The sequence below is a fragment of the Cebus imitator genome, unplaced genomic scaffold, assembly GCF_001604975.1.
Source record: "Cebus imitator isolate Cc_AM_T3 unplaced genomic scaffold, Cebus_imitator-1.0 Scaffold190, whole genome shotgun sequence".
Lineage (NCBI taxonomy): Eukaryota > Metazoa > Chordata > Mammalia > Primates > Cebidae > Cebus > Cebus imitator.
The window spans coordinates 2,197,259-2,208,576 of NW_016107505.1; the positions used below are offsets into that span (position 1 = coordinate 2,197,259).

Sequence of the window (11,318 nt, forward strand, 5' to 3'; positions counted from 1 at the left end):
CCTTCACTTCCTCACAGGGGATGGTAGGAAAGGGGTGTAGTGTTTCCTCATGGAGGCGTGAGTATGGCAGCCAGCTAGACAGCTCCCCAGAGGCTTCTTTGGGGGTTAATGAATCCTCCCACGTGGCTCATTCACTCCCAGGGAAGGGCTTGAGTACTAGGGAGAATAGTTATTCATGAAGAGCCCCAGCTATGTGAGAGGAACTGTATAAATTCAAGATCTAATACTTTTTATTATCTATGAACAGCTGAGATATCGGAGGTCCCTGAACACCGGAATCTGCAGATCCTGAGAGCTATGTGCATGCAATATTGATGAAACTTCCATCCTGCCATCAATTTTCTAAGTTGGAAATCATTAGAAAAAGGACAAAATGAAACAGACTTTTTCTTTCCATCCTATTATCTACTCCAGAGATTCTCTGTGGGGCTATCCAAATAGAGCATACTTGTTGGCCTATTTCAAGCAAAGGCCAGAGAAGAGAAAAGAAAGCCCAGAGCATACTCTTTGGACTGAGCTTTGGCCGGAGAGGAAACCAGGCAGGGATGAAGAGCAAGGCCAAATATAGACTCTTTCTGCTCCTTGGGGATGTACGTGTGCACCAAGCTTAGAACCACAATATGTCAGAACTGGAATGTAGCATAGATATCTGATACGTAGGTAGATAATCTGATACATCTAATACAACCCGTCAGTTTCCACTCAAGGAAGCCAAAGCCCAGAACAGTCTGGAGACTTCCACGAGGCCATATGTCTGGTTAGAGGTAGAACTGGAAAGAGAACCTTGTTCTTTTGTCCCCTTGACTATTGTTGGTTTAATTAATTAATTAATTTTAGAGATAAGTTTCTCTGTGTTGCCCAGGCTACAATGCAGTGGTGCTACCGTAGCTCACTGCAGCCTTGAACTCCTGTGTTCAAATGATCCTCCCACCTCAGCCTCCCAAGTAGCTGAAACTACAGGCAGGCACCACCATGCCCAGCTGATTTTTAGTGTTTTGTAGCAATGGGATCTCACTCTGTTGCCCAGACTGGTCTTGAACACCTGGCCTCAAGTGACCCTTCTGCCTTTGCCTCCCATAGTGCTAGGATTACAGATGTGAGCTACCAAGCCTGGCCTTAGTTGGTTTTCTGCAAGGACTGTTGGCATCCTTTTACAAGTGCCAAGCTAAAATTTGCCAAAAGCTTGAACCTGACAGAGAGGAGGAGCTGAAGGCAGTATGCACCACCCTCGCAGGGTTGAGGGTAACTTTAGGAAATGGAGAAATGATTGAGACTGTACTTCAGATGCTCACATGCCTCAAGAGTCGGGGTGGTTTTGAGATTTGGCTTATCTCTTCTGTGACGGGTGTACAGGTGAGTGATGGACATGGTAGGAGGAGGTTGGGACAGGGAGGGAATCAATGGACACCTCACAAAATGAAAGAGAAGCCTAGGATGTGAGTCCTGTCTCCACCGTGTTTGTGAACTAGCTGGGGAGGTCCAATCATGCACAGAATCATGAGATGATGATGACTCACTGTGTTGGAGGTAACCAGCTGCTAAGTGGTGTTTTAGAATCTAAAGTGTAACCAGTCTTTCTGATCCTTGGGTGAACCAGCTTCTGCTGTGAGTCACTCCAGTAAGGAAAACATTGTGTGTGTGTGTGTGTGTGTGTGTGTATGTGTTTTTGGGTTTTTTTTTTTTTTTTGTGGGTTGTAGGAATGTTTTTTTTTTTTTTTTTTTTTTTTTTTTTTTTTTGAGGCAAGAGTTTTGCTCTTGTTGCCCAGACTAGAGTGCAATGGCACGATCGTGGTTCACCACAACCTCTGCCTGCCGGGTTCAAGTGGTTCTGTCTCAGCCTCCTGAGTAGCCGGGATTACAGGAATGCGCCACCCCGCCAGGCTAATTATGTATTTTTACTAGAGATGGGGTTTTTCCATGTTGGTCAGGCTGGTCTTGAACTCCTGACCTCAGGTAATCCACCCGCCTCGGCCTCCCAAAGTGCTGGGATTACAGACATGAGCCACCCCACCCGGCCAGGAAAACTGTTTTATCTCATTAAGATGGCATGTTTGGTCTGTAGAGATACTGAGTCTTAACTGTGTAATATTCCTGTTTTACAGAAGACAAAATGCCAGTAGTTTACAGACAATTTTTTACAATTTAAAAATTTTCATTCAGAAACTGCTGTCATATGGCTGTTGTCCCAGGAATAGACTGTGAAATAGTTTTCTAGTAGCTTTATAGTCACAGCTGCTGTGTTTTCTTTTTTGGTCAATTTTCAGATGTCTTTTCTTTCCTCTGTCATGTTTTCCAGGGCCAGACATTTATTTGTAATATTCCTCTTTAGTGTTGTGACATGGTAAAAGCTTTCTGTTGAAACTGCTCTCTATAACCCAAATGTGAATAAGTAATTAAGGACTGTGATTTCCACCCTACCCAGGCAATGTGTAAACAAATGCTAATCTTGACTTTTGTGAATCACTGAAGTAACAATCAGAATGTCAAAAGTCCCCACACCCTCGGAGTGTCCGGAGCCCCGCACCCCCACCGCTGCCCCTCACCCTCACTCCCGAGGTGGTTTTATGGGTATAAAAGGTCTTAACACCGTCCTTTCATCCTTTCGGGGCCACAGGTTGGAGAGACGGAAGTCCTCTGTGGCCGCCGGCAATAAAGATCCTGCAATTTGGCATACTTTTGTCTTGGTGTTGATTTTCTATGCTCGGGCCAGTACAACAGTGTCACATTCATAATAACTGAAGATGCTACATTGTGCCCTGCACTTGCAAAGATGAGAAAGATAGACCTTTTTCCAGAAGGAGCACCCCATTTAGTGGGGGATGTGGCTTGAGGGGGTGGCAGTCGTGGGTGGGGAAGAAGTAGAGGGAGTGGTAGAAGGAGGTGATTAAATAGGGTCGTAAATCCTTTACCTCAAGGCAAGGTACCAGCAGTGCCAAAGGCGAGTACCCCAGCATGCTGTGTGTGTGAACTGGAGATGAAATCCACTTAGCGGGTAGCCTTAAGGAAAGAAAGGGAGGAATTAGAAAAGACTGCATATGTCGATAGAAGGTGGCATTCCAACAGGTCCTTGAAGACGGAGTCAGCACAATGTTGCAAAGCTCAGAACAACAGGGAGGAAGGAATAGACCAGTTTGGCTGAAAGTAGGTTACTCGGCCGGGCGCGGTGGCTCACACCTGTAATCCTAGCACTTTGGGAGGCCAAGGTGGGTGTATCACCTGAGGTCAGGAGTTCAAGACCAGCCTGGCCATCGTGGTGAAACCCCATCTTAAAAAAAAAAAAGAAAGAAAGAAAGTAGTTTACTTGAGGGAGCTGGGAGAGATGAGATTGGAAAAATGTTCTGGGAGAACTTTGGTTGAGAAGGAGTTTGGTCTTCAGTTGACAGGCAATGGGAAAGTCTTGGAAATCGTTGAGCGAGGCCCGAGACGCAGTCAGATAACTACTGTTGTTTTTCTCTCTGACATCTTTACGAGAAACAAATGGCAAACAAGCTAGCTGATGGGGCCATCTCATTTAGGTCAAGGAAACTACGTTGTGACACAGAACTCACGACATCTTACCTCCTATACGTTCTACATGTTTGTCACTTTCTATATAAATGTTTTTCATGTGAATGGCCTGAGAGGCTGTGGAGTACTGCTGAGAGAATCCTCGGAAGAAGATGTGTGCAATGACGTGGATGAGTTGCAGAGGACTTGTGCTAAGCGAAAGAAGGCAGACCCAAAGATTTACGTGCTGTGCATTCATTTCTCTGACATTCCAAAAAAGGCAAAGCCATAGAGAAGTAAAACAGAACAGTGCCTGTCGGGGGTTAGGGTTGGGGGAAAAGATCTGACAGACTTCAAGAGGAAGGAATTCTTTGGGGTTTTAGAGTTGTTTTGTTTATTTTGGTGGTTATAAGAATCTATGCACGTGTTATAGTTCATAGAACTTAACATCAAAATCTTTACTACATGTAAATTTAAAACACAAATATACAAGGAAAAGAAGGTTCGATTATGTTTAGATAATGTTTTTTGATGTCCAGCTCTTCAAAAACTGGTAATTTCTTTGTAGTATGTATGGCAAGTATGTACATATATACATATATTTAACTGAATATGTGTATATATTATTCAAGAATAAATTATCTTACAATGGCTATAAAAGAAAGCCTACTATGTTTTCTTAGATATTCAGGGACTTTATTAGAGATCCCACTGTCCTTGTTGTGTTAAATAGATATGACACTTGTGAATAGTATATTAATTGTTTTTACAGTGACTACTCTTGAAATATTTCACCTTCTAAGATTTCCTTACACTTTCCTCTTCCAATCTTGTTTGTGTTAGAAATATGCTTAATAAAGTTTTTGATTATAATCATATTAAATATAAACCTCAAATCAGACTGGATCTCGCAGATTTTGATTTAGTGGTGTTCAAATAAATGAAGCTAGCTTTTGAAGTCTGGTTGTCACGAACACTTTTCTATCAGCGGGGAATCTCAGTGATAGGTGACTGTGTTTTCAAAGAACAGCCACTGCAGCACATAATCCAAATCAAAGTCTCAAACCACATTATCTATGTGCTAAGGCTGGAAAGTAAAGGGCTTTGTTGTTTATTATAGCTCAGGATAAAAAGAAGGACTGACCTATTACAGATTACAAGTTTTCCAAAATGATTTCATACCATGTTTCCTTTGAAGCTTTTTTCTCTTACTCTAACTCACTGTGCGTTTTTGACTAAAATAACACTTGACGCTTCTTTTAAAATTACGCATTGCCTTTTGACTTAAACCTGTGTTTTAGCTCTGTAGAATAATAGGTTACTGGGTCTGAGTGTCCTGCTCCTCAACTCTACCATGTTTATAGTTTGCATGTTAATAGGATGGTTCTCCCAGCCAGAGACGGGGCCTCAACCAAATCTAACTTCTCTTTAGAGACAAACCACACTAATTCCTTTAGGGACATGGGACGGAAGGAACAATTTGGATGTGCACGGGTGTTTTTAGTTTTGTTCTCACGGATAGCTGTCACTGATGTTAAAGGGCAATATGTGTTGTTACAGTTATTTTTAAATTAGCAAAATTTGGTAGATGAGATTTCAAGGTCCTTAAAATGTTCCAGGGCTCCGCCTTCATCAGACACATTTGGAGCACCTTCATTTGTGAGCTGTGTTTCTAACGCAGAGTTCCTCATTTCTGCCTCATTGCCATAGGGCCAAACCCTGCCTGAACCTGCACTGTATTCAGACTGCTCCTGTTCTCTTTCCTCCATGTACACAGATGCAGAACTGACTGACAAAGCAGATATATTCAAAATTCTCTAATGGATTATCATTGTTCTCAGGAGAGAATCCAAAATTCTCAACCGGTCTCAAAAGTCTGGAGAACTTGCCCATTCTAGGAGCTGCATTTCTTACTGATTTCATTCCCCACGTTCGTTCTTCCTTCCTGAGAGCTTTGGTATATGTTCACTCCACCTGGAATGCCCTTATTCCTAGACTGCGCTTTCCTTCTCAGACTTCAGACGCCTGGTTGCACAGCCGTCCCCAGAGATGACATGCCAGAGCCCCAAGTCTAAGTCAACACCCTTTTGTATTAATACCTCTTTTTTCTCCTTAGTAGCACCGGTCAAAATTGCAATTGAGCAATTAGTTAGGAAATTATTTGTTGATTACTTTCCCTGATAGAATCGGCCCATGCTTCAAGGGAACATTTCTGTCTATTCCCTGGTGTTTTCCAGAGCTTAGCCGAATGCCTTGTTCACAGTGTTTGTGCAGTGAGTATTCATTGAAGAAATAAATGAAAGACCAAGTCAACCATATTGAATAAGCAAAGCGGTAAAATGAGAATCAGCACAAGTTGTCCATTCTGCACATCAGCTGGCCTCAAACCATACTAAGCACATGCGTCACCTGGGGAGGCTCCATTCTCAGAAACAACGATTTTATACACTTGAAGCAGTGGCCAGGAAGCTGCATGTGGAATGGGCATCTTGCGTGACTCTGATGCAAGTGCTTGAGGACCATTCTTTGAGAAACACTGCTGCGAAATGCGGATTTCCGCATAAGCCAGCCCAAGGTTATTTTAACACTGCATTTGTGCAAACCGTTTGGGTATAGTGATCAAATTCAACATCACCAACCTGAAAATAGATTTACAACTTAGAGAACATTAAAAAAAATGGACTTCTTGTAACTGAGTAGTAATTAAAATGTGGAAATATTTGAAAAAAATTTTCATGATAAAATCGAGTTAGAACACTTTATTTAAATAGTAAATAAGCTTATGATGCTGTTTAAACTAGTAAATCCATGAACGTTGGTAAGCACATATAAGTCAATTATGATGACAAAGACTAATTTTCCCAAATTAATCCTTTATTATTTTTAAATGAAGAATCAACATAGATAATTTATATAGATAAAATACACATTCATATAAAGGCACATTAAATCAGCTCCAGCTACCCCAGTTGATGTTTTCTTAAATTTTTACTCTGTACCATATATTTGTGTAATATGATATACTTACCATAATGTTATGTGATATAATTATAATATTATGTTGTCTTAATATCATACTTTGATTAGGTTCCAACATATGGATTTTGCAGGGACATATGCATTCAAACCATAGCACTGAGCTTTCCCCTCCCTACCTCAATAGCGTGGGCAGCAGAGATATACACAGTTCTCCATGGCAGCCATCAGTTCATGTCTCTGCTGTCATTTCTAGCACACACATCAGTGTGTGTTTTAGGTGGGATGACAGTGGTTTTATACATCTTTCAGTATGATCGCCTCATTTCACACCTGGTAACAGTGACTCCGGATTAATATGAAAAGAAAAAATTCAGAGGCAAAAGATGATGGTTTTCACTCTTCATTTAAGTTTGTTTTACTTGTGCAAAAGCCTGAGGCTGATTGGATTCTCTGTGCTTTTCCTTTAATGGGATAATGGAAGGGGAAGAATAAGAAGAATATGACTGAGGGAATGTGCTGCTCTGACTGGTCTTTTTTTATTGCATTTTATTTTAGAAGTGCCATCAATGCATTTTCTTGGCTCTCATGTCTTTCCTAGAACATTGTGACATTTATACATTGTAATTGTCTGGGAAAATTACCACCTTATTTAAATTAAGTGTCCTTAAAGAGATCAGCTTTTAAGATGATGGAAGACTCATTTTCCCACATTAATCCTTTATTTTATTATTTTTAAATGAAGGACAAATATGGATAATATAGATTTCGAGGTAGATAAAACACACATTCATATAAAAGTACATTAAATCATCAGCTCTAGCTATCCCAGTTGATGTTTTCTTAGGTTTTTACTCTATCTGTATTATACATTTGTATAATATATTTAACATAACGTTAACTCCATGAATATATTAATAGATAATAGCTCTCTAAGCTAAAGTCCATGTAGCAGTTATTGCTTCAGAGAGTCCATGGAAGTGACCAGGTTTGTCAGTTCTTAGTACTAATAATCCTGTTCTTGGATGCAGCATCCAGTTCATCCCGTGTCACCTGCTGGTTGTGGGTTGAGTTAAAACCAGTTAGAAGAACAAAAACTGCACAAAAGATCATTTTTAAGTTGGAATTGCGAGTATCCTTATTTTACATCTGTATTTGAGGCATCAGATTCTTAAATAACACAATCGCTTCTAACACCATTGGCTCTCCTTGGACTTCCGTATCAACGCTCTTCTAAGACAGTACCTTTTTTTTGAGAAGATAGTGATTTTTATTTTTATTTTTTTTTGAGACAAGGTCTTGCTCTGTTACCTAAGCTGGAGTGTGGTGGTGCGATCATGGCTCACTGCAGCCTCAACCTCCCAGGCTCAAGTGATTCTCCCACCCTCGCCTCCCGAGTAGCTGGGACTACAGGTATACACCACCACACCTGGCTAAGTGAAAATATTCTTTATATTCCGTTAAGAGTCTTTTCAATATCATGATCTCTTATATTTAGTTGCAGGCTTGCCATGGAAATGAAGGTGTCATTGATCATGATGAATGATTATCTTCAGTTAAAGGTGTTCCAGTATCAGTTTATCTGCATTGCTCCTTCGGTTAGTAGCTGTTTTCAATATTTCAGTTAGTGTTAAAAATCACTGAAGAGACAATCTGCAGGGTGTGGCATTCAACAGTTTAGAAAGAACAAATTTACCATGTGCCCTGCCACGCAGACTGTCCTGTTGAATTCCCAGGGTCACAGCCACCCCACTAGCATCCTGTGAGTTATTCCCATTTGCTAGAGAGATCAGAAGCTCAGGTGGTGGTAGGGGGGCAGTGGGGAAATAAGCATAATTCTCTTATGCTACAGGAAGTATGTTTGGCATATGTAGGAAGCTCTCTTACTGGCCAAACCAGGTGTCCTGGGGGTGGAGCTTATTACATAAACCTAGGTGTCTGAGAATGAAAGACCTGGGAACTGAGTGAATCAGTTTTGCCAACAGGGAGCTATCCAAGGTTCTGGCCTCTTCCGTCAGCACTTGCTGACCCTGTAGCACATAGCTGCTCTGCCAACAATGACATGTGCTGTTTTGTCAGAAAGGAGCCAGTCTGACTGCCTGAGCCAAGTTCCATCGTCCTTGACTTGGTCTGACCTATGCCTGGCCTGGCCTTTCCTAACCTCTGTACCTCACCTAATCTGTGCCTGTGGTGGCCGTGCCGTGACACTGTCTACTGCCCTAGCTATAACCTAGACCAAGCTTGTCCAATATGCAGGCTGTGAGTTGCAGGCAGCCCAGGACGATTTTGAATCTGGCCCAACACACATTTGTAAACTTTCTTAAAATATTATAAGATTTTTTTGTGATTATTTTTTTGTCATCAGCTATCGTTAGTACATTAATGTTTCTGTATTTTATGTGTGGCCCAAGACAATTTTTCCAATGTGGCCCAGGAAAGGAAGCCAAATGATTGGACACCCCTGACCTAGACTAATGGTTCCGAAACCTGACTCAGCATCAGGGTTACTAGGAGAGATTGTCAAAATAACATAAATCAGAATCTCTGGGAGTAGGGCCTAGGAATTTGGGGACTGCTATCCTAATTTCTTGGCTCTCTTACCATGTTTCCTGGAAGAGTTGTTTTTCTTTTCCACTGAATGGAATGTAAATTGTAGTATTTAAATTTTTCAGAATGGGTAAACAAATGATGATATATCCACACAATGGAATAGTACTCAGCAATGGAAAAGAGTGAACTATCAATGTGCTCTACACAATGGATAAATCTGAAATAATTTCGCTGACTAAAAGAAGTCATACAAAACAATAAACATATTGTATGGTTGAATGTATCTAATGTTCTTTGACACGCAGAGTGATTCATAGTGATGGAAACCCAGGGATGGGTTGGCAGGTGGGAACACAAGAGGACTTTGTGTGGACAGAGTATGTTCATTTCCTTTATACTTTTTTTTTTTTTTTTGAGATGGAGTCTTGCTCTTGTCACCCAGGCTGGAGTGTAGTGGCACAATCTTGGCTCACTTCAACCTCTGCCTCCCGGGTTCGAGCGATTCTTCTGCCTCAGCCTCCCAAGTAGCTGGGATTACAGATGTGCACCATGACGCCTGGCTAATTTTTGCACTTTTAGTAAAGATGGGGTTTCACCATGTTGGCCAGGCTGATCTTGAACTCCTGACCTCAAGCGATCCACCCGCCTTGGCCTCCCAAAGTGCTGGGATTACAAGTGTGAGCTACCGTGACCAGCCCATTTCCTTTATTCTAATCATTATTTTATGAGTGTAACCACACATGAAATTATATCCTTTAAGCAATTTCTTATTTATTGTATGTCAGCTATAACTCAATAAAGCTGTTAACAATAAATAAATAAATAAATAAATAAATAAAAAGTTTCAGAGAGGTGATTGGATAAAAGTATATTAAAAAATTCTTATTCTGCTCCCCTTGAGCTCTCCTGTCAATGGTGGGCTGTGGCCACTGAGAGGGTCGTAGATAACCACTTTACACTCAGGGAAAGTCTCCCCTGCCTCCCACTTTCTGCTGGCCACCAGCGCCAGAGCTTGCCAGCATGTCTGCGGCACCACCCAATTTGCTCGCAGACTGGCTGGTCTTGTGGGGGTCATGCAGTTCGGCAACATGTACATCCAGCAGATCAACTCCCGGAGTGCACATCAACCTGGAGCGCACATCAACCTGTACTGTCTTACCGATTATACTTTTGGTACAATAGAACCCCTCTATGAGCAGGACAGCTCTGTTGCAGCCAGATTTTGGTGCATGAAGGAAGAATTTGATTACATTGGAATGAGGAGGACTATAGAGGGGTTCTGATTGTACACGAGCACTGGCTCGTGTGGGGTACCCACACTGCTACAGCTGGAAAACAACTTCCTTCAAACTACCTGATGGTGAACTTAACCCAGGAGAAGATGAAGTTGGAGGACTAAAACGCTTCATGACAGGGATATTGGGTCGTCAGGATGGAGTTCTGCAAGACTGGGTCATTGGTAACTGGTGGAGACCAAACTTTGAACCTCCTCAGCATCCATGTATTCCTGCACATATTACAAAGTCTAAGGAACACAAGAAGTTGCTTCTGGTTCAGCTTCAAGAAAAAGCCTTGTTTGCAGTTCCCCAAAATTACAGGCTGGTAGTGGCACCATTGTTTGAATTGCATGACAATGCACCAGGATATGGACCCATCATTCCTAGTTTCCCTCAGCTGTTGAGCAGGTTCGATTTCATATGCAACGGAATTCCTGTGCCGTGGAGAAGTTAAAGAAGCTGCTTATATCCGTGAGCACAGCTGTACACAGTGTAGAAGAGATGTGGTAGAAAAGTTAAAAAAAATCTTTCTTAAAAACATTTTGGAGGTTCTTTAAAAAATTAAAAGTAGAATTACCACGCGAATCCAGCAATCCTATTACTGGACACATTTCCAAAGGAAATAAGATGAGTATGTCAAAGAGCTACCTGCAGCTCACGTTCACTCCAGCATTAGTCACAGTGGCCATCATCTTTTGGGAACCAACTCAAGTGTCCATCAACAGATGACTGGACAAGTGTATGTTTACACACACAAACACACAAACGTGCACACACACACACATAGATGCACACACGCATGCACAAACGTGCACATACGCACACACACAGACACATGCACATGCACACACACGTGCACACATGCATGCATACACAGATGCACACATGCACACACGTGCACACACACAGATGCACGTGCACACATGCACATGCACACACGTGCACACGCACACACACACGCACACACACACATAGATGTGCACACACATGCACACGCACGCGTGCACACACACATATGCACACACAGTG

The 11,318-nt window shown here is 41.8% G+C and overlaps 1 pseudogene; it reads left to right on the forward strand.

The window, feature by feature from the left end:
• Positions 1–10,032: 10,032 nt before the first annotated feature.
• On the forward strand, positions 10,033–10,743 carry LOC108316594 (annotated as a pseudogene).
• The last annotated feature ends 575 nt before the right edge of the window (positions 10,744–11,318 follow it).